We start from the raw sequence: 26,225 nt of genomic DNA on the forward strand, positions 1-26,225 counted from the left end.
TACCTATTTTAGTAATACATATTAAAAACCATCAAAAATAAATAAGCGGCCTTATTACATTTAAAAGCCCAAAACCTCAAACGTAATTAAAAGGATGTCCAGTTCACGTAAGAAAATCAAACTTTCGAGCGGTGGCCACTCCAATTCTCTTATGACTCCAAGCCCACTATGGTTGGGGATTACCTACGTGGATGAAAATAAAGGGATGAGTTTGGGGAAACTCGATGTGTAAAATAACCCAATCATAGTCTAAATCACTCAACCCACAAAAAGCAGAATAAGTTGGCCTTAGCCTGAGCAGATTCGAATAAAGCCCATAGGCCTATAATGTAACGTAAGATATTACATGTTTATGTAGAAACCCAACCATATCCAACCGTATACACCCCGTACCAACCTTACACCGTGTGGGAGACAACTCGACCCACCCAACGCTACACACCACGTAATTTGCAGCATGGCTGCTGAGCAGAATAATGTGACAGAGTCACCAGATCTGAATAATCGTGGCGAGCCACCGGAATCAGATATATGTGGCGAGCCACCGGATCGATATTTGTGGCATAGCCACCGTAACGCTTCCTCCATAATATAACCCATGTCCCCATGCAATGATATATAATCATGGCATACATCATACGAAATCGGATCGTCATGCTTTTCACCAAAATTAACCCTAGGGTATAACGGTAATTTTGCACCTAGGGTATAACATAATTTTCCATACATAGAGGTATTATAGTAATTTAGCTACTTTTAGGGTTTTCATGCATATCCTAACTATTTACGTACTATCGAACACTTACCGTGCATACTTACAATTGGGCCGTTGGCCCATGAACCCGATCTTTGGCCCATTAAGCCCAAATTATCAAAATATACTGAAATCGCGCGCTTCGCAATTTATTACTTTAGATTACCAAATATACAAACCCAACTATTTTACGAGCATTCGACACTCATAAATTCCCAAAATACCGACTTTTCGACATTTTGGCTTTTACTTTTGCCAATCTAGTCTATGAGAGGTGTCGATTACACACTGCTTATGCGACGATATCTTGTGAGATCCACACACAAACCGCCTACAATTGGATTACTAACACGTTAATCTAACTATTCAAATACAAACTACGATTAACCCCTTACAATATTCGCCAACCACACCTACAAATCATAGTAAGCTTATAAGAAATCAATAAGCAACTCATTAACAAATTTTGTCAATGTTTACCACATAATCATAATTTCACTGCAAGCTGTCTTCCTGAGTAACAATCACTAAATCATTTATAACTGGAGCTACGAAACTCCAAATCAAGTGCTGTTAATTTTCCCTGAAAATAGACTCATATATATTCTATCCATAAAATTTTCAGAATTTTTGGTTTAGCCAATCAATACCAGATTTTTCTCAAAGTTTCCCATGTTTCACTGTTTGACTAATCTGACCACTCCTCATTACGAATCAAATTTCTCATTGTACAGAATTCAAAATATGTTCTTGTTTATTTCATTAGAAACTAGACTCAATAAGCTTTAATTACATAATTTATTCAGCTTCTAATTCTTCTCCCACAATTTATGGTGATTTTCCAAAGTCACGTTACTGCTGCTGTCCCAAGCAGATTTATTACCAAATCACTCTTTCACACATACCTTGCATGCATGTTATTTAAACATGTATATCACCAATCAATCATCACATATCTATGATTTTACTTAAGTATAATCTCCATTTCATCATTTTAAAGCACAACATGTTAGCTGATTTTTCCCTTTAACATCTAAGGCACATGCATGCTCATTTGTTTGGCTCAACTTCACCTATCTTTCATTTTTCATCAAAAGAACATGAAACAACAACCATTTCCTTCATTTTAATTCATGACTAAATGCTCACAACACAACTAAAAATCAAAATATGCTTCAAGAGTTAAGGTAGAATCAAGAAGAACTCATGAACCTCAAAGTAGAAGCAAGGTACCAAGAACTTACCTTCAATTTTCCTCCTCCTAATGACCGAATACTCAAGAGCTTTCTCCTCTCCTTTCTCTTCTCTAACTTTCAGCTATGATGAACAAAGATGGACAAAACTTTGTTCTTTTCACCCCTTTTTCTTTTAATAAAACTTCATATTTCATCCATTTAATTCTTTAATACAAAAGACATGAAATTCTTATCATGAAACATTTACCTAACCCATTATCATGAAACATTTACCTAACCCATTATCATGGAACATTTACCTAACCTATTATCATGGAACATTTACCTAACCTATTATCAATTTGTATCAATTTGTACCATAAATTATGGATATCAAGTGTACATTTTGTCTACAACAACATGATGGCTGGCCACTTCATGTAAAATGGGAGGTTTGTCATACAAATCCTCCTATTTTGCACTCCTATTTATTTGACCACTTCAATTTAGCCTATAGCATTTTCAAACATTTTCACATACGTTCTATTTCATAATTTCACTCCCTTTTTGTTATGGAACAAAAATTAACTAAAATTGCCGAGTTCTATCTTAAGCTTGGGCTTTCTAGAGGCCCATTAACATAATTAAACCTATGCCAACATTCACAGGATTCCTGAAAATTGGGGCGTTACAGTGGACCTGCGTACACTACAAATAGAGTCCATGTTCCAACTTCATTGTTGAAAACCAACAATGTTGAACGTGCACCAGTCCTGGTTATGTCTCTAGTTGTCAATACAAACTCCGGAGTTGGCTGAACACCAATCGGGTACTCATTGTCCTCTGCATTCTACATTGAACACACATGCACAAAATGGAAAAACTAGAGTAAAAACCCAGTATATGCTTACGCTTGGTAAAGAATAGAAGAAACGATAACCTGAATAAGCTCCATTAAAAAAGTGAACATCTTTAGTGTATAACTCAGCAGAGAGGCTGGAAACAGCATGATAAAGATCTTGGGTTAAAGGAAGGATTGGGCTCTTTCTTGCCTATTGCGAACTTGTTGCTCCTGATTTCTTCTACATGAAGCTTTGCAGCATGTGTTGCTGCAATAACAGCCATTGCCATTTCTTTGTAACCCAACCAATGCTGAAACACAAACCCTTTCAAGTCACAGAAGATGGAGAGGAAACCAGTGCAAAAAGAAGATAATATGTACGAATGGCTTTGACCCTTTGATAGGACTGAGAAAAAAGGGTTTTTTTTTTTTTTTTGAAGAAAAAGAGGAGAAAAAAGTTGATCAGATGAATATTGCATGAAAGGTCTTCGGCAGTATAATAAACTATAGAGTAATGATGATATTAGCCTCCGTTAAGTAATTTACTTTTATTTTTTCAGTAGAAGGGGCCTCAATAGTGTTTTTACCAGATAAATAATACTATATTATATTATTATACGAAATTTTCTTATGGGTTTTGCTTTCAGAAAACAGATTATTATCATAATTGTCTTAATGTAGCAGAGGAATAACATAAATCTTTCCCTTTCCACCCCAAAATTATTAATTTAAATATTAGTATAGATAATGTATCAACTAATCTTATTTTTAGCATATCCAACATGTCATTCATATGCCATTGTTGTTGTATTGGAAGATAGTATAGCTTTGAATGGGATAAGTATATATATGAAGCTTTTCAAGCAAGAGTCTGATAGGTAGGAGAAGTTAAATTAAGAAGTTAAAAACAGTATGAACGAAAGTTAAAAGTTTTGATATCCATATTTAAATACAAATATAATTATTAACATTGAAAGTATTATAAAAATTTTATATTAGAAATTAGATTGTATTTTAATTTTTTATTAAAATATGCACAAAATTAATTTATATATTTTAATCAAAGAGTAAAATAATCATTTTATTATAAATTCCATCTATTTTTACTTATAAAATTTAGTTCTTGTAGATGCCATACATGTAGCATTTTAAGCTTCACTGTTTAATTATTTTATGGTCATAATTTACTTTTTAATTTAACTATAGAAATTAATTTATTTATTTTTAAAATAGAAGGAAAAAAGATTATGATATTTCATGAAGGAAGAAGCTGTTACATGATTGAGATCCTATCAAGTATTAAAATTGAGTAGTAATAATAAGGATTGATTAAACAAGATTTGGGTGAACTAAAATTTAACACAAATACTACAAAAAGGCATCAAGAATTACATCAACAACATCACATCTCATATCAATCATAATAGAACAAGAACAAAAGCAAAAGGAAACACGCAAATTAGGAAAGAACAAAAAAGGGAGTTTTATTACAAAATGGTACAAGAAGTGGAAGGTTGAGGAGCGTTGACACCAGGCCATTCCTTGCAGTTGCAGCGTTGGGTTTCAGGCAGGCGATTGTAAACAGATGGAACATGTCTTCCACAACCTCCCCATGTTGTCTTTCCGCATGTTGAGCACTTCACTTCGTAGCACATCTTTGCTTGATTTTTGCCTTGTTGCCCTCTTCTTTAAAAAGAACTGAATACTAAAAAGCCGACGACTTTTCTTTTCTTGTGATGAAATCGATGATACCCAGGAATGGAATATCTTTGAGATTATCGTTCCTTCTTGTGTGCGCCTGCCTAACCTATCAGCAATTAGATCCATGTAAAGCCTATGTTAAATTTGGGCTTAGTCATGAGCTAAGTTTTTGGGGGCACATTTGTTTAAGGTTGAATCTCCGTGAAAGCTAAACTATATGTCCTTTTGCTACAAAAATGAGTGAAAATGATGGGCCGAATGGCACTGAGTAGGGCCGTCCGCTTTAGGTATAATTTTTGGTTTGATTTTTTATGGAAATCGATTGGATTTTTAGTTCACATAGTAAAGAAATTAAATTCAGGGTAAAGTGCAGAAATGGTCACTAAAGTATTATCCCCAATCTATTTTAGTCACTGAATTTTTAATTTTTTTTATCTTAGTCACTAAATTATACAAAATCAAATATTTCGGTCACCGGATGTTAAAAGCCGTTTGAATATTAACGGAAGTGTTGATGTAGGCTTTTTTTATTAGTTTAATAACAAATTTAGCTCTCTAATGTTTATATATTCTATCAATTTGATTCTAAATATAAAAGTTCAACAAATTTAGCTCTTTATGTTTACAAAATTTGTCATTTTAATTCAAATTCAAAAATTTAATAAATATAGCACTCAACATTTACAAAAAAAATTAATTTTAATTTTTTAATTTTTTAAATAGTTAATATATACGAAGGCACTTAGCTATCAAAATTCTCATTTTAAGCATAAAATATTTTAAAAAAGTTTACAATTTAGACACCGCATTACATAGTTCATTCATTTTGGTCACTCTTGTTAAAAATTCTAGCGAAATCGACATCAAATTATTTCTAAAATTTTAATTTTTCACATAATTTAAGTAAAATAAAAATTATTATTTTAGCCCCTATCTTTTAATATAAATGAAATTTATCCTAATTTTTTAAAAAAATCTTTCTTCACATTCTCAATTTTCCATCCAAAAAAAAAAAAAAATCCATATCGCTTTTTGTTTTTTTGTTTTAATCAATTTGGCTACTACTATTGATTAATTTTATCCTTTGAAGTTTCAATCTTGTTTGATTTGTAAACTTCTTTAAAAAAAAAAATCTCTTTTAAACGCAAAAATAAGTATGGCTTTTTGTTTGCAAAAAGATTGATTCCTTTTTTTTAAAACATCCTACTTCTTCCCTTCCCCTATTTCTTCTCTGTTCTTGAGCTCCTCTTCTTTTAACTCAAATTTTGTATCTAAATTTCTTTCAAAATCCATTTCTCATTTTCATTAAAGTTTCAATCTTTAATCTCTTTGATTCCCCCCAAACGAAACCTTTTTTTTTTTCTTTTTCGCTTTGTTTATTTAAACATTTGTTGTTGGAGGGAAAAAAATGAATTTAGGGAATTAAATCTGAATCTTTTACCGAGAGAACCTAAAACTTTAAATGCAAATTTTTCATGGGCTTTTTTTTTCTTTTTATTTAAAGTTAAAAAAAATTGATGGAAAAAAAAAGGGTTTTTTAAAGAAAGAGAAATCAAGAAAAATTGAAGAAAAAAATGGGACACTATCATGTAGTTTACCCTTTAAAAAACATTCACATAAATAGATGTACAACAATTTTAAAATTTTCATAATATAGAAATAAAATATCTTAGACCTCAAAATGAAATAAACTTTAAAAAAAAATCAATGAAGCAAGTCAATAAAAGATGATTGAGTTTAGTCTCGTGGATTGAAGTTGATTTAGTTATTTAAGCTATTCGTTTATCTTTGGTTTAAACTTTAAAATCTATAAATATAGAGAGTTTTAAGGTGTAATTTTTTATATACTTCATGTCCGTTTTACAGTTCATATTAGGGATTTATAACTATCATTCCTAATAATGTCGTCTTCAAAGTTCAAATCTGAATTCTCCCTTTGAAAGTGCAATATACTTTACCATTATACCCAACTACTTGTTAATTATAAAATGTGTTTTTTTAAAAAAAAAAAAAAACTTTTCATGTGCTCCTGTTAACATTTAACGAGAAAGAGAAAAAAATGAAAATGGTAATTTACCAATATTTTTAAGTATAAAGGCACATATTTCTCACATATAGTAACTTCCAAAAGGGAAGTCACAAAAGAGATAAAAACTGGCAAGGTGAAAAATAAATAAGAAAGTTTAAGTTCCGGCCCCCAAGAAAAAAAAATGGAAAATGGCTTAATGCCACCATGAATGACAATAGCCATTTTAAGTATTAATGGCGTAAAAGCCCTTGAAAATTGAATAATGGCATTTAGCCATTTGAAATTAAATAGATATAGGAAATTGGCTCATGACTATTTCAATACAAAAATCAATCGGCTTTGCAATAAAGAAAAGAGATTAGAAGAATGGCATTTGACGATTGATAATATGGTTTTCCAATCTTGACGAAAATGGTATTTGTGATTCATCCATTAATAATGGAATTGTTAAAGAAAAAGAAAATGAGGGAACAAGTTTTCTCTGTAACTTCGAAAAACAATACTCGGTTACATCATGAAGAACTTAGGCAGTGATAAGTGGACAATTTCCGTTATGTAATCTTGTCTTACACCGATAAATCAAGATTAGTTTTGCATTAAAGGATTTTATAAGTCTGTTAAATCTTAATTACACATTTATTTTTATGTAATGAATTATTAAATGTGATAATTTTTATTGATATCAAAGACTGTAGGTTATGATTTTTGGTTTAGTCGAAGTTTTTTGTGAAGTTGCTAAAATTCATCGAAATATGTCCGAATCTATGAGTAATTATATAAAAGTGTATATGATCGCAAAACTTGCATAGTATATATATAATTTTGGATTTGTTGTAGTAGCGAAACTTGCACCCCCTCTAAAATTTAAAAAAAATGTAAATTTATTAGTTAATCCCTTAACTTTTGAAAAATTTGACCCCTTTTATGTTGTTGTTTGACCCCTTTCCAATGTTGAATAGTAAAAAACTGTTTTTTATTTTTATTTTATTTTATCGTTTCATATGAGATATTAATTTTTTAACTTTAAATATTTATATAATATATTATACCATCGGTCCCATCCACCACCAACTTTTTTTTTTTAATTATAGTTGGCCACTTTTTACTTTAACATTAAATATGAATTTAGGTTAAAATTTAATTTGTTATATCATGAAAAGAAGTCTCTTTTACTACTGCTATTAATGCTTATTGTTATCAACACCTATCCTTCAAACATGGCATCGGGATCATCTTTCAAGGTTTTTTTTCATCTTTATACAATTTTACTATTGTTTTTATTCTGTTTAAAAGTTTATAGTTTAATTTTATTTTAAAATATTAATTTTTTATCTTTTAGTTATAAAGTCGAAAACAATTTTTTTTCCTTTTTTAAGTGTAGAGACAACACAATCACTATGACATTATTTTTAAGGAAAATAACTTGGCACCAATTTGAGCATTTCATTAGTGAAGAATCACTACTGTCAAATAGGTTTGATCACACTTATATATTTACAGTGTCAAATTACTTGTTAATTTAAATAATTTTAGTGAACAAAAACATATGGTCGCAATATTCATCAATAATATTGACTATAGATATGTTGTCACTATTACATCATTTACTAGGAAAATTTAGTGTCAATTTTAGTATTTCAGTAGTGAAGAATTGATAGTGACCAATGAATTTGATAACAATTATACACTTATAGTGATGATTTACTTGTGATATAATTTAAGTCATCAGAATTACATTATTACAAAAAAAAATTTATAGTGATAAAAATCTGTTGTCACTAAAATGATAAATATTAGTGACAAATGAATATGTTGACACAATTACATCATTCCGCGGGAAAATAACTTGGTACCAAAATTTTACCCTTCTCCATTTGTGATGAACATGCAGTGGCCAACAGATTTGGTAATAATTACACATCTATTGTGATTATTTACTTATGATGTAACTTCAAGTGTGACAACTATTTTCATAATAGTGACCAAATATTAATGAACCACAATTACTTATTTTAGTAGTGTTGCATGAAAATTAGTCACAAATAATTAAATATTTGTGACGAAATTCTTATTGTCATAACTATATTTTCACTAAAGATCATAAATGTTGTAGTGATTGATATAAAATTAACAAGTTTATAAAAATATAAAAATACTAAAAATTAAAAAAACTAAAATTGATATAAACTAATAAAAATTAAAAAATCATAAAACTTATAAATATTATGAAAATTTATAAAAATTCTAATATATTATAAAAAATTAATAAAAATATTTAAAACATTTAAAATTTTATAAAAACTTAATAGAAATTCAAAAAATTATAAATAATATAAAATTATGAAAAATTAGATATTATTAAAAGAAGTCATTTAAACCAAAAAAAAATGAACATATGACATTAGATCAATTGTTGAATAATGTGAATAGTCATCAGACTGTTAGGTCATTTTCACGTTGAATAAAATGTTCTTGATCTTCCACAAATAAACCGATAATTGTAGGATCCTTTCTTTTATTGATAAATTATTATTTTTATTTTTAAAATTTTCATCTCCATTTTATAAGTACAATACAATAGTTTGTATAGGAAAAATATGGTTTAGAAAATGATTTTTAGTCATAGCATAAAATTAAAAATTTTAAAAACTGAGCTGATTTGTGATATTTATAGCGGCAAAAATTGTAATTCGCAAAAGATAAAATTTATTATTAAGAAAATAAATTTTCATTACTTTCTGACATAATAATAATGTAACACCCTAAACCCAAATTTAAACGTTATAGCCAAATCTAGAGATGTCACTATAAATCAATTGAAAACCCAAAATTTGCTGACCTTGTAAAGACATCATTGTTAGCTTTTATTACGTAAAAAACCGATTGTTTGAAAGCATCTCTTTATTATTTGATTAGTGAAACTATTGTTTGTTTACACTTTCCAAAACGTATAAGTTTGCAGCAGAAATATTTAGCATGGAAAATTTTGGAAAACACAATTTGTTGTTTGAAAATCCAATATTTTGCGGTTAAAATGAATGTCGTCAAATAAAAAAAATGTTTAACCAAATTTAAACGAAAAACAAAACAAAATCCAAAACCCCAAACAGTCTAAAAATGTCTAAAAATAGTCCAAAATTTACAAAATAGTTAATCCCAAATTTAAATAACTCTGATGGAACCAAAGTATTATAACCGAGCTCTCGTTGCATCAGTCTGACTAAGTCTGAGGGTTACCTAAAATAACAGACAACAGAAAGTGAGTTTCGAAACTCAGTGTGTAACATATCATATTAACAATAAAAATAAATCGGATAGATATATTGGAAGTTGAACTTATTAGAACAATATAGATGCAGAAATATAATCCTACCCCCATCTGCTACACACCAACTCCGACCATCCCAGCACACCATATGTGGTATGAAACACCCATTCATCCCTACACACCGCTTAGTGCTAGTATGACATTTTTCAGAATATTTGCAGCTTAATTGCCAAATCATTGGCGAATTATCACCGTGAAAAAAAAATAGATGTGTCTGTGCCACCAGTTACAGCAGGTAACTAAACTGCCCACACTTCCTTCAATACATAATCCCACCCTAAAGGCACATATAGAAATAATAGATGCCAAAAGTGCATATGTCATACATACTTAATATCAAACTCAAGTCATGCTTATTGCATATTAGATCATATGTAACACTTTTCAGATCATACATATCACATTACGTTTTTACTTATCGTATATCATTTCAAACATGCATACATTTATCTTATTTTACGATACCAGATGGCCAAATTTTATGTTTTATAGCTTAATTGATCACAGACCCTACGAAAAGCCTACATTCGATCCAAACGTTGTTTACGGCCCTAGGGAAAAATTTAGAATTTTGGACCCACACACTCGTGTGCCACACATGGCTTAAATGGCCAACCTGTATGGTCTACATAGCCTGGCACGCGGTCTCACACATGCTTGTGTGGCTTACAAGACCCCATTGGCCTAGACCGTGTGTCTGATATGGTTCAACAGACGACCTGTCATACAGCCGTGTGTTACACACAGCCAATGTAACACCCCTAGCTCGTGTCCGTCGTCGGACTAAGGTTAATAAGTATTACCAAATATATCACAGTTCTTACTAACATGCATTACATTTTATAATTCAATTTTTATTATTTCACATCAATGCTCATAATAATATTGCCAAATGTCAAATCTTAAATTTCATATCATTCATATGATATCATAGTTAAAACATAAGTTAGCGTATATTAAAAACATATTATATGTATAAAACATAATAAATCATCTACTTCTTTAATGATATTCAATGCCTAACCAAAAAAAAAAAACAAACATTTCATTTCACATTTGTGCACGAGCATAGATGTATATATAGTCATTTAAGTTATTTCATATGGTATTATCAAATAGCATATGCGGCTTTAACAATTTCATTTAAAAAAAATGAAAATCAAGGATATTTCATACAATAATATAAACTTTATACATGTTTATCTACATCAAAATTTGAGTCATTATCGAGCATTGACAACTAAACATAATAAGCCCCAACCAAACATATCAACAACTATTTTTACTCCATTCAAATCAAGTTCATATATTCAACACCATTTATTTATATATATATCATAGGATATTATATAAATATATATATATCAATCGATTTATCAAATGCTTAATACAATTATACAAGTAAATGCCAAAATACAAGTTGGTTGTAACTACCTCATATTTATTATCATTTTACAACCAAAATTACTAATACATTATTATAACATTTTTTATACTTACACATATTATAAATCATACTACACAAAAAATAAGACATTAACCCCAAATAGGCATTTAATCAAAATACGAATCTCACATGTCATGTAATAACCATATCAAACAAAATTATATCATGTTCGAGTTTAACTAAACAACCTGTAATACCAAGTCACATATAATACGTTGACCGAATACAACCACCACATTTATATATACTTTACCCTATAGATACCTTAACCGAATCAACCATATATATATTAATCCAAAATTATTAACCATTCCTAAAACATAAAACTCCTTCCATGAACACCAATCATGCATAGCACATAATACTATAACCAAAACGAATTTTAACCACTGCCAAGCAAAACAGAATTCAAGTATAAAGGTTAAGCCATTTTCGCATGACCTTTATACAAAACTAAGGTTCATCATTTAAAACATATTCTAACCTATACATGCCATAGTACGAGTTTAACTTATAAAGGTACCGAAATGATTGGATAGTGTGATGATCTTGCTGACGACCCCACGAGCTTGTAACTTGATTTAAAATCTATAAAACAGAAACACATATAAACACAAAGTAAGCTTTTTATAGCTTAGTAAGTGATAAGCAAATATACAACACGATAACATTATCAATCGGATTAAACCAAGACAAGTTATAATATTATGACACAATTTAAATCCAAACATATAAAGTTCATATTACATATATATTCATTCTTAAATATCACTTTGGCCGAATGCTCTTATAACCAAATTATCATTATTACCATTTAACTTCCACAACCAAATAATCATTACAAACCTAGTTCACACATCATAAACACATAAGTTCATGTGCCACAACATAGTTTCATATACACATATTAAATATGTGCCCGAATATACAAAACCACACATATATATAATTGAAACTCATTCAATATTTTTTCACAAGGTCAAATATACTTACCACATTTTAAATAGTAACAAGCTAATTCATACCTGTCTATTTAGCTCGTTTACACAGTCGAACATAACTTATCTTTGCCCGATGAACCATTCAGAATTGGGTAGGACACTCAGATAATCACACATATATCATACAATGCCAATGTACCAGACGTGGTCTTACATGTAATCACATATCGATGTCACTGTCTCAGACAGGGTCTTACTCGCACACATATATCGGAATCACATATCAATGCCATGGTCTTACTTGTAACACCCCTAACTCGTAACTGTCATCGGATTAGGGTTACAAGGCATTACCAGACAGACAGAACATTTCAGACCAATTCAGGCTCACATAACATAATACATATGCAATCATCAACCATTCATCCCTTATGATGGTCTACGAGAACTAAAACATACTATTAAGGACAGCTAGGATTAAACCAAACACATTAATAAATTTCAGGACTTAGAAAATTTTCTAATTCTGTTGAAGTCACATGCTCGTGTAACCAGCCCGTGTGCCTCACACGGGCACCAAACACACCCATGTGAACCAGCCATGCCAAACAAGGCATACATACTGACTTTCACCCATGATCAACAGACACGCCCGTGTGCTATAGCCGTGTAGATATTAAAAGATTACTGATTTACGTACACAGCCACAAGGCACGCCTGTGGTACTTGACCGTGTGGCAAAATGCAGGCTTGATTTAAGCCAACCTGCCACCCCTATTTGGGCCATTCCTACAAGCAATATTAAACAACATTCAGGCCACAATTTTTAACCAATTCCATGCTTAAAATGACCAAATCATATTAGATCATAAAACATTACCAATATAAACCATTAGGCATAACCAACCAAATATCAAAACTATGCACAAACATATCATTTGCTAGCCAACTCTCATGGCATAGCATATATACATATCAAAGCTTTAAATACCTAAACATTCTAACCTATACATGCCATACTTAGACATATTTACACTTTCAAAAGTACCAAATTGAGTTCGATAGTGTGGTGACGATCCTCGACTATCTTCGAGCCTTCAGTAGCTATGACAACTGTAAAATAGACAAAAATCACACAGAGTAAGCTACAAAGAACTTAGTAAGCCAAATACAATTGGTCTAACTACTAAAGCATATAAAGTACAATTCAACAACAAAAATTCATAATCATTTCACAGAATAGTTCATAAGCCTAACCATGCTTATTTGTTTGCATACATGTCATGCTTCAATACAAAATTCCATACATACTTCATAGAAACAGAGTCTTTCATATTTAGAAATTTAGTACGATACAAACGTACCTGTATAGATTATACATTTCATATATTCATTTCCATAACTTGTACTTCATCATCAGATGGTTCAGAAACGATTCAGATAGTCATAACCGGGTATAAGGCCGACGTCCCGGACGTGGTCTTACATGTAATTTAGTATCGATACCTTTGTCCCAGACAGGGTCTTACACAAAATCAGATACGATGCCAATGTCCCAGACATGGTCTTACACGTAACTCTCAAATTGAGGCCTGTGTCCCAAACACGGTCTTACACAATATCTCATATCAATGTCAACATTCCTTTAGAATAATACAAATCTTTTCAGATACTAACATATCATAGGAATTTACTCGGAATTCATACATCAGGCTCTCAAGGCCATCCAATACAGATTATAACTAGTATATACAACATTCAATTAATTTAGTCTATAATTGTAATTTGACTTACCTCGTACAGATTTCGGACGGAATGCGTCGACTATTCAACTATTTTAGACTTCCCCCGTTTTAAGTCTGATTTTCTTTGTTCTTGATCTAACACAATTCAAATTCAACCATTCAATTTAATCCATATGCACATATTTAGGGAACTTTGCATTTTAGCCCTTACACTTTCACACTTTGACAATTTAGTCCATTTTTCACAAAATCACAAATATGCAAAATTCACCAAAACTATAGCTTGGCCAAATATACATAACTTCCATACAAGCCCAATTAACATATTTAATTTAAAATTTAGTCCTTCGAAACCTCATTTTCACAAATTAGTCCAAAAACTCTATTCCATCAAAATTCAAAAATAAAGTATAATAATCTTACATATATCTTTCATAATCCATATAAAAGCATTACAAAACTCATATAATCATCAATGGCACATTTTATAATCTTCAACAAAAACTGAAATTCAAACATGGGTTTTGAAGAACACGAAGCAACGATCACAGAAACGTAGACATTATCAAAAACCGAGAAAAACTCATACCTTAATCAAGTTCTTTAATAGCAACATGAAAACCTAGCTTTTCTTTCTTCAATTTCGGTATGAACAAAGTGAAAATGGCCATTTGCATGCTTTGTTTTATTATATTAAGCATTATACTCACCTTTTACCATTTTTCCCTTGATGAAATAACATTAAATTTACCAACTACATGACCATATTTTTCCATCATTAAAACAAATGGAAATTACATGCAAGGACCCTCATTTAAGTGGGCCAAATCAAATAGGTGCTTTAACACCTAGCACTCAGCTTTTACACTTTGCGCGATTTAATCCTTTTTCATAATTAAGCAGAGAAACAGACAAATTAACTCACAGAAACTTCGCAGATGTAAATTCACATATCACAGACACAAAATAATATTAAAATATTTTTCAAAATCGGTTACGTGGTCTCGAAACCATTTTTTCGACTAGAGTCGAAACCAGACTGTTACAATTCTCCCCCTTAGGGATTTTCGTCCCCGAAAATCTTACGGGTAAACAAATTAGGATATTGTTGTTTCATAGCATATTCAGACTCCCATGTGGCCTCTTCAACACCGTGTCGATGCCACATCACTTTAACTAATGAAATTTTCTTGTTTCGCAACTCTTTAACCTCACCAGTTAAAATATAGATTGGCTTTTCTTCGTAAGTCATATTGGCCTGAATTTCAGTCTCAGACGGTGAAATTACATGCGAAGGATCAAATCTGTATTGTCGAAGCATTGATACGTGAAACACATTATGAATCTTTTCTAGCTCTGATGGTAGCTTCAATCTATAAACAACTGGCCCAACTCGCTCTATGATTTCATATGGTCCGATGAACCTCAGACTCAACTTGCCCTTTTTGCCAAATCAGAACAGTTTCTTCCACGGAGATACTTTCAAAAACACTTTATCACCTGTCTCAAATTCGATATCTTTTCGTTTTAAATCTGCATAAGATTTTTGAAGATCAGAGGTGGCTTTCAGACTATCTCGGATTACTTTCACTTTCTGTTCTGTTTCTTTTATCAGATCAATACCGTAAATCTTATACTCACTGAGTTTAGTCTAGTATAATGGAGTTCTACACTTTCTACCGTATAAGGCTTCGTACGGTGCCATTTTAATGCTCGATTGAAAGCTATTATTAAAAGCGAATTCAATTAAAGGTAGATATTGTTCCCACGCACCTTCAAACTCAAGAATGCAACATCTCAACATATCCTCGAGTATCTGAGTAATCCGTTCAGATTGACCATCTGTTTGCGGATGAAAAGCAGTGCTAAAATGCAATTTAGTACCCAGAGCATCTTGTAACTTCTTCCAAAATCGTGATGTAAATCTCGGGTCTTTATCTAACACTATCGACAATGGTACACCGTGCAATCTCACGATATTAGAAATATAAAGCTCAGCTAACTTATCAAGTTAGAAATCAGATCGTACTGGACTAAAATGAGCTGACTTTGTCAATCTGTCAACTACAACCTAAATTGCGTCTTACTTTCTCGAAGACATGAGCAAACTCGAAACAAAATCCATGGTCATTCGATCCCATTTCCACTCCAGAATCATAATCGGTTGTAATAACCCAAATGGCACCTGATGTTCAGCTTTAACTTCTTGACAGATTAAACATTTAGAAACAAAATCAGAGATATCTCTTTTCATTCCAAACCACCAATAATGTTGTTTCAAGTCATTATACATTTTCGTACTTTCTGGATGTACAGAAAATCTACTACTGTGAGCTTTACTCAAAATTGTCTGAATTAATTCTGGATTTCTCGGAACACAAAGTCTATTTCTGAATCTCAAACAATCATCAACATCAACTCGGAATTTAAAATCACACTGAGCTCGTTTTGCTATTAATTCATTATCAACTTTCTGAGCTTCGATAATCTGTTGTAAGAACAAAGGTCTCGCTTTTAATTCAGCTAAAACTGAACCATCATCAGACAGAACCAAATGAGCATTTATTGCACACAGAGAAAACAACGATTTCTGGCTTAAGGCATCAGCAACAACATTTTCTTTTCCCAGGTGATAATCAATCACAAGTTCGTAGTCTTTTAGCAGTTTTAACCATCTTCTCTGTCGTAGATTCAAATCTTTTTGAGTCATTAAATACTTTAGACTTTTATGATCAGAAAACACGTGACATTTTTCACCAAACTGATAGTGACGCCAGATATTCAAAGCAAACACAATGGCAGCTAGCTCAAGATCGTGTGTCAGATAGTTCTTTTCATGAGGCTTCAACTGTCTCGAAGCATAAGCAACAACTTTTCCTTCTTGCATTAGAACACAACCGAGTCTATTCAATAAAGTATCACTGTAAACAACAAATTCGTTGCCTGATTCAGGTTGTACCAAAACCGTAACTTCAGTTAATAGAGCTTTTAACCGATCAAAACTTTTTTGACATTTCTTAGACCATTCAAATTTCACATATTTCTGGAGCAATTTTGTTAACGAAGTTGCTATCACAGAGAAATCTTTTACAAATCATCTGTAGTAACCGATAAGTCCCAGAAAACTGCGAACTTCAGATACATTCCTCGGAGATTTTCAGTCTAAAATAGCTAAAATCTTGCTCGGGTCAACTCGAATACTGGAGGCTGATACAATATGACCAAGGAAACCAACTTCTTGCAACTAGAATTCACATTTACTGAACTTTGCATATAACTATTTATCTCGCAGAGTCTGTAGCACTATTCTCAAATGATCAGCATGTTCAGATTCATCACGTGAATAAATCAATATGTCATCAATGAATACCACAACAAATTGATTTAAATACAGTCTGAAAATTCTATTCATTTAATCCATAAAGATAGCAGGTGCTTTCGTTGAACCAAAAGGCATAACTAAAATTCATAATGCTCGTACCTCGTTCTGAAAGCAGTTTTTGGAATGTCAGAGTCCTTTACCCGCAACTGATAGTAACCCGATCTCATATCTATCTTTGAAAACATAGTAGCACCTTTCAACAAATCGAATAAGTCATCAATTCTGGGTAGAGGATATTTGTTCTTTAAAGTCACTTTGTTGAGCTGACGGTAATCAATACATATTCTCATTGTGCCATCTTTCTTTTTCACAAACAGGACAGGAGCACCCCATAGTGAAAAACTCAGTCTAGCAAATCCTCGATCGGTCAATTCTTGCAACTGGGATTTTAATTCTTTTAACTCAATTGGAGCCATTCTATACGGAGCTATCGAAATCGGAGTAGTACCAGGTACTAATTCAATGCCAAACTCGACTTCTCGAATCGGAGGCAAACCCGGTAGTTCTTTAGGAAACATATCAGAAAATTCGCAAACAACGGGTACTGATTCAACTTTCCTATCATCAACTTTCGAGTCTAACACATAAGATGAGTAGGCTTCACAGCATTTCTTCACAAATTTTCGTGCTTTCATTGCAAATATCACAGCTGGTAGTGCATTCAGATCACTAGACTTAATTCGAATTATTTCATCATTCTTACACCATAAATCAATGACTTTTTGTTTGCAATTCACAATACCATCGTGCGAAGTTAACCAGTCCATTCTTAGAATTATATCAAATTCATCGAAAGGTAAAAGCATCAGATCAACAGGAAAACCGATATCTCGAATCATTAACGGGCAATTCTTGCAGACTTTATCAACCAGGACACTTTTGTCTAAGGGTTCGATACTCTAATTACGAATTCAGTAGACTCTACAGGAAAAGTCTTATTGTGCACTAAATTCATACAGATATAAGAATGCGTTGATATAGGGTCTATCAATGCAATCACAGAAATATAATAAAGAGTAAAAGTACCAGTAATCACGTCTAGAGACGAGGCTTCCTCACGAGCTCGGATAGCGTAGGCTCTAGCAGGTGCTCTGGCCTCAGATCTAACAGTAGTATCCCTAGCAGCTCTTTGACCACCACTTGTATTTCCCGTGTTTCTGGAAGGTCTACCTCTAGCTGAGGTGTTGGTCGGTCTCGGATTTTGTACATTCTCTTGCTCAGCAGGTTCAGAACAATCTCTTACAAAATGGTCCAGAGATCCACATTGGAAACAGGCTCGATCATTCAATCTACAATTTCTCGGATGTCTTTTACCACAGTGCTTACATTCAGGTTTCTCAGATCGAACATTTCTGACACTTGCAACAGATGTAGCAGGAGCTTTGAAATTCAAATGCGATCTAGCACGATCTCGGTTTGAATGTCTCACATCAGCCTTTGAACGGCTATGATTATCTCAAAATTTCTTTGACATAGATTGAAATGATCTACTTGAAGATCTCTTTCTAACATCTCTAGCTTCAGAATTAGCTTTTCTTTTCTCTTTACTTAATTCTTCAGCTTTACAAGCTCGCTCCACGAGCACTACCATTTCTTTAATCTCCAAAATCCTAACTAATTGACGAATATCTTCGTTTAGTCCATCTTCAAATCTTTTGCACATTATTGCTTCATTCGATACACATTTCCAAGCATACTGACTCAATCTCACAAATTTACGTTCGTATTCAGTAACAGACATAAGGCCTTATTTAAACTCGAGAAACTTTTTGTGTTTCTGATCGATGAATCTTTGACTGATATATTTCTTCCGGAATTCAGCTTGAAAGAAATCTCAAGTAAGTCGTTCACTCGGAACCATAAATGTTAAAGTTTTCCACCAATGTACGCCGTATCTCTCAAAAGTGAAACGACACATTTTCTACATTCCTTAGGATTTAGAGACATTTCATCAAACACTCGTATTGTATTCTCTAACCAGAATTCGGCTCTTTCAGCATCATCATTTGTTGTAGCTCGGAACTCTTCAGCCCTATACATTCTAATCTTATCAACCGGTGGTTTACTTGGCTGAACCAGATTCACTGAGGGCATAACCAGAATTTGAGAAGGATTAACCGGGGGTGGAGGTTGTTGTACAGCCGAATTAGTTCTAATATACTGAGTGAACCAATCATTCATCATCTGACAGAAGGCTTGCTTAGGCTCACCATCACATCTACTCGTAGCCGGTCAAGAATCAGCTTGCACCGTCCCTTGCGCGGGAGCAGGCGCATTACTTTCTATATCATCAGCTACAGCTCTATTGGGATCCGTTTGCTATATAAAAGCACATTTAAATGTTAGGATTCATCACATTATCGCAGTTTCAGATGTATGGCATGTACAACTAGACTCATATACATTATGGTAGTCCTAGAACTGACTAAACCATAGCTCTGATACCAATAAAATGTAACACCCTTAACCCGTAATCGTCATCAGATTAGGGTTACAAGGAATTACCAGATAGACAGAACATTTCAGACCAATTCAGAATCACATAACATAATACATATGCAATCATCAACCATTCATCCCTTATGATGGCCTACGAGACCTAAAAGATACTATTAAGGACAGTCAGGATTAAACTAAACACATTCATAAATTTCAGGACTCAGAAAATTTTCTAATTCTGTTGAAGTCAAAAGCTCGTGTAACCAGGCCGTGTGCCTCACACGGGCACCAGATACACCCATGTGAACCAGTCGTGCCAAACAAGGCATACATACTGACTTTCACCCATGGCCAACAGACACACCTGTGTGCTATAGCCGTGTGGATCTTAAAAGATTACTAATTTACGTACACGGCCACAAGGCACGCCTGTGGTACCTGACCGTGTGGCAAAATGCAGGCTTGATTTATGCCAACTTGCCACCCCTATTTGGGCCATTCCTACAAGCAACATTAAACAACATCCATGCCACAATTTTCAGCCAATTCCATGCTTAAAATGACCAAATCATATTAGATCATAAAACATTACCAATATAAACCATTAGGCATTACCAACCAAATATCAAAACTATGCACAAACATATTATTTGCTAGCCAACTCTCATGGCATAGCATATATACATATCAAAGCTTTATATACCTAGACATTCTAACCTATACATGCCATACTTAGACATATTTACACTTTCAAAAGTACCAAATTGAGTTCGATAGTGTGGTGACGATCCTCGACTATCCCCGAGCCTTCAGTAGCTATGATAACTGTAAAACAAACAAAAATCATATAGAGTAAGCTACAAAGTGCTTAGTAAGCCAAATACAATTGGTCTAACTACTAAAGCATATAAAGTACAATTCAACAGCAAAAATTCATAATCATTTCATAGAATAGTTCATAATTCTAACCATGTTCATTTGTTTGCATACATGTCATGCTTTAATTCAAAAATTCCATACATACTTCACAGAAACAAAGTCTTTCATATTTAGAAATTTAGTACAATACAAACGTACCTGTATAGATTATACATTTCATATAATCATTTCCATAACTTGTACTCCATCATCAGATGGATCAAAAACGATTCAGATACTCATAACTGGGTACAATGCCGACGTCTCGGACGTGGTCTTACATGTAATTCAGTATCAATGCCTCTGTCTCAGACAGGGTCTTACACAAAATCAGATACGATTCCAATGTCCCATACATGGTCTTACACGTAATTCTCAAATCGAGGCCTGTGTCCTAGACACAGTCTTACATGATATCTCGTATCAATGTCAACATTCCTTTAGAATAATACAGATTTTTTTAGATACTAGCACATCATAGGAATTTACTCGGAATTCATATATCAGGCTCTCAAGGCCATCCAATACAGATTATAACTAGTATATACAACATTCAATTAATTTAGTCTATAATTGTAATTTGACTTACCTCGTACAGATTTCAGACGGAACGAGTCGACTATTCAACTATTTTAGACTTCCCCCGTTTTAAGTCTGATTTTCTTTGTTCTTGATCTAACACAATACAAATTCAACCATTCAATTTAATCAATATACACATATTTAGGGCACTTTGCATTTTAGCCCTTACACTTTCACACTTTAACAATTTAGTCCATTTTTGACAAAATCACAAATATGCAAAATTCACCAAAACTATAGCTTGGCTAAATATACATAACTTCCATACAAGCCCAATTAACATATTTAATTTATAATTTAGTCCTTGAAAACCTCATTTTCACAAATTAGTCCAAATAACTCTATTCCATCAAAATTCAAGAACAAAGTATAATAATCTCATATATATCTTTCATAATCCATATAAAAACATTACAAAACTCATATAATCATCAATGGCACATTTCATAATCTTCAACAAAAACTGAAATTCAGACATGGGTTTTGAAGAACACGAAGCAACGATCATAGAAATGTAGAAATTATCAAAAACCGAGAAAAACTCATACCTTAATCAAGTTCTTCAATAGCCGAATGTTAAAACATGAAAACCTAGCTTTTCTTTCTTCAATTTCGGTATGAACAAAGTGAAAATAGCCATTTGCATGCTTTGTTTTATTATATTAAGCATTATATTCACCTTTTACCATTTTGCCCTTGATGAAATAACATTAAATTTACCAACTACATGACCATATTTGTCCATCATTAAAACAAATGGAAATTACATGCAAGGACCCTCACTTAAGTAGGCCAAATCAAATAAGTTCTTTAACATCTAGCGCTCAGCTTTTACACATTGCGCGATTTAATCCTTTTTCATAATTAAGCACAGAAACAGACAAATTAACTCACAGAAACTTCGCAGATGTAAATTCACATATCACAGACACAGAAAATAATATTAAAATATTTTTCAGAATCGGTTATGTGGTCTCGAAACCACTTTTCCCACTAGAGTTGAAACTAGACTGTTACATTACTCACACACATATATCGGAATCCTATGTCATGACATATGTATCCTAACTCTTCTTAAGGTTCATACGGGGCTTCCGGACTTCGTAACTCCGGTCGAAACAATTTCAGAAATATAATAATTAAGCTAAATCATATTCAGCTATAACTTAAATAAAATCATAAATTTCATTTCAGCATCTATATTTTGTATTTGTTTAAACTAAATACATCTATTTGCATATAAACTTACCTCGGGGAATGAAAAATTAGTATGGATCGACTAGTTGACAACTTTCGTTTTCCGCCGATCCAAATCTGATTTCTTTGGTTCTTAATCTAAACATATTCAAATTAAGCTCATTCAAACATATTTTCATTCAATTTAGTCCAAAAACACATAAATGGAAAAATTACCATTTTACCCATGACATTTACACTTTTTAAAATTTAGTGCCTATTGCACAAAACACAAAATATACAAAATTTCAAGACACTCATGTTTGGCCGAATCTTACCCATTACCATACAAGTCCATATATTTCATTTATTTTACATTTTAGTCCCTCAACTTATTATTTTTTGCAATTTAGTCCTAATTACTCAAAATCATAAAAAACTCCAATACAAAACATGTTAATCTAAAACATATCTTTCATTTTTCATCACCAAACAACAAAAATCACAAGCTATCAACAATGGCACAATTCAAAATATTCATCAAAATCAACTGTTAAAGCTTGGGTTTTGTAGTACTCGAAGCAACGATCTCAAAAACATAGAAATTATCAAAAACCGAGCTAAAACTTACCTTGAATCAAGCTTGAAAGTGCCAAACCTAGGTTTTCTTTTCTTTTTCTTCCTTGTTTAAGTTTTGGCTATGGTGGAATAATATGAGCACTTATTCTAATTATCATATATTATATCATATATATTAACTTATTATTTTACCTTATTAACCTTAGTTATAAAATTATAAAATCATATATAACATGCCCATTACCATCCACTTCACTTAATATTGGGCTAATTGCAACATAAAGGCTTCCATTTAAAAATCCAAGTGCAATTCAGCCCTTTTAGAAATAACCACCTAATTTTCATTTTACGCGATTAAGTCTTTTTATTTAATTAGACACTCAAACGTTAAAATTAAATCACAAAAATTTCATTGACATAAATTCACACAAAATAAACACAGAAAATAATTTTAAAATATTTTTTTGACAATGATTCATGGTCCCGAAACCACCATTTCGATTAGGGTCTAAATCAGGCTGTTACAACTCTCCCCCTTTAAGGATTTTTGTCCCCAAAAATCTTACCGGTGAATGGGTTTGGATAACATTCTCTCATTGTATCCTCTGGCTCCCATGTTGCTTCCTCAACTCCGTGTTTATGCCACAGTACTTTAACCAATGGAATTTTCTTATTTAACTCTTTAATTTCATGAGCCAGAATGCGAATCGGTTCTTCTTCATTTGTCATATCGGGCTTAATCTCAATCTCAGATGGACTAATCACATGTGAAGGATCAAATCGATATCTACGAAGCATCAAAACATGGAATACATTGTGGATCTTTTCTATCTCAAGTGGTAACAACAGTCTGTAAGCAACCAACCCGATACGCTCTATAACCTCATACGGCCTAATAAACCTCGAACTCTTTACGACCGAATCTTAGTATTTTCTTCAACAGTGAGACTTCCAAAAATACTTTATCTCTGATCTGAAACTTTATTTCTTTTCTTTTCAAGTCCGCATATGATTTTTGACGATCTGATGTTGCTTTCAAACTTTCACGGATCACTTTCACTTTCTGTTCAGTTTCTCTGATCAAATTGACCCCGTGGATCTTATTTTCACTAAGCTCAGTCCAATACAATGGTGTACGACATTTACGACCATATAAAGCCTCATAAGGTGCCATTTTGATACTCGATTGAAAACTGTTATTATACGCAAATTCAATTAGAGGTCGTATCGTTCCAACGTACCTTCGAACTCAAGAATGCAACATCTCAACATATCCTCAAGTATCTGAATGATTCATTCAGACTAACCATCTGTTTGCAGATGGAAAGCAATACTAAAATGTAATTTCGTACTTAGTGCATTGATAAACCGTAATTTTTATACATATTTTTATCCCATGCTTAGCCTATTTATGAATGGTTTCTCCTTAGATTTGGTGAATTCGATGCTCCTAATCCTTTAATTTCATGTTTTATACTTAGAAGAGCATAGGAGAGTAAAAAGAGCAAGAAATGGGCTGAAAACGGGGAAAATGGACCTACGTGGGAAATAAAAAACGGCCTGGACTTTCTCACACGGGCGTGTCACACGGCCGTGTCCCTTTGACAGGATTAAACCACGACTTACACAGGTATACTACACACCTGTGCCTGTTCAACAGCCTTGACCACGGGCCAGAGTAATCTTACACGGGCGTGTCTCTGCCGAGCCCAAGTATAACCCTATTTGAAAAAGGCTAATTTTAGGGGCTCTTAGGCATTCTAAAGCCTATTTAAACACCTGAGGAGGCACTTAGAAGGGGGACGCAGAATAGGAAGCAAGGAATTACTCAAGGAAAGCCGATTGATCCATCTCAAAAGCCAGATTCATCATCAAGACTGAAGATCTCCCTTCAAGTTCCTTCAGGAGTTTTGGGTTTTCTTATGTTTTGTTATCTTTATGCTTTTGAGATGTTTTCTTTCATAAGTATGAACTAAACCCCCTAAATAACTAAGGGGAATGAAACCTAAGACAGATTTTGTTATTATTATCTGAATTGTACGATAAATATTTGACTTGTTCTTAATTATGTGTTCTTAATTCTAGTTTTGATATTCCAGGATATTGATTCAAGTTAAGCTCTTATTCAGAGGAGGAATAGACCCTGTCTAAGAGTAAATTTGTCATAATTAAGCAGAGTTGATTCCACGCCTAGAGATAGGGTGATAAGATTTTGTCGGATTTGGGTGAAACCTAATAAGGGAATCCATAGATCGAATTAATGCAATTCTAGGGTGTTAATTAGAAAGAGATTTCAATTAATCAACCTAGGGTTAGATATTATTAGTCTCGAGAGAGATAATAATATAACTTAGGGATTTCTACGGATCAAGTCAAATGAATAAATCGTCTGATTCAGAGTCAAATAACAAGTGAAGTCTAGGTGAATTTTTCCTTAGGTATTGTCTTAATCAATCGAATTTTCCCAAAAGTATTTTCCCAAATTTTCTTTCTGTGCATTCTTAGTTAATAATTAGTTTAGATAACCAAACCTCTTGATTTTTAGGCTAGATAATAAAAGGGAAGTAAATACTAGTACTCGTAGTTCCTTTGGGCTCGACAATTCGGTCTTACTGAACTATACTACTGTTCGATAGGTACGCTTGCCTTAAACGTGATAATAAGTTAGTCTCAAGAACGATTCATTCATAAATCTTTAAAACCTGTCACGAATATCACGTATCAAGTTTTTGGTGCCATTGCCAGGGAACTAGGATATTAGGAACAGTCAATTTTTATTACTTTAGCCATTTTACTTTTATTGCAATTTAAATTTTTATTTTCTTTTCTAATTCTTCATTTATTTTCTTCTGATAGGTTTTTCTAGTTTATGACCAGAAGAAACCCGTTAGGACTGGTACTGTTTAATAGTGAGCTCGATCGTACAGTTCGTAGAAACTGAAGAGAAATAAGGTAAAGCTTACGATACACAGAGGAAGAGCAAGAGGACGATACTTCAACTACAACCGAGGAGTTGGCTGATAACCAAGAAAATCCACTGCCTCCTGCGATTACTGTTAATCAGAATCTTGCTCTGGGCACTATGTATGATTATGCTAAACCTTTTTTAACAGGAACAGAATTGAGCATAGTTAGACCTGCTGTAGCTATAAATACTTTTGAACTAAAACCTAACACAATTCAAATGA

The 26,225-nt window shown here is 32.6% G+C and overlaps 1 pseudogene; it reads right to left on the bottom strand.

Moving 5' to 3' along the window:
* Positions 1 to 2,290: 2,290 nt before the first annotated feature.
* LOC128293696 (uncharacterized) lies at positions 2,291 to 4,695 on the bottom strand (annotated as a pseudogene).
* Between the last annotated feature and the right edge of the window lie 21,530 nt (positions 4,696 to 26,225).

The sequence above is a fragment of the Gossypium arboreum genome, chromosome 1 (assembly GCF_025698485.1).
Source record: "Gossypium arboreum isolate Shixiya-1 chromosome 1, ASM2569848v2, whole genome shotgun sequence".
In the NCBI taxonomy this organism is placed as follows: Eukaryota; Viridiplantae; Streptophyta; class Magnoliopsida; order Malvales; family Malvaceae; genus Gossypium; species Gossypium arboreum.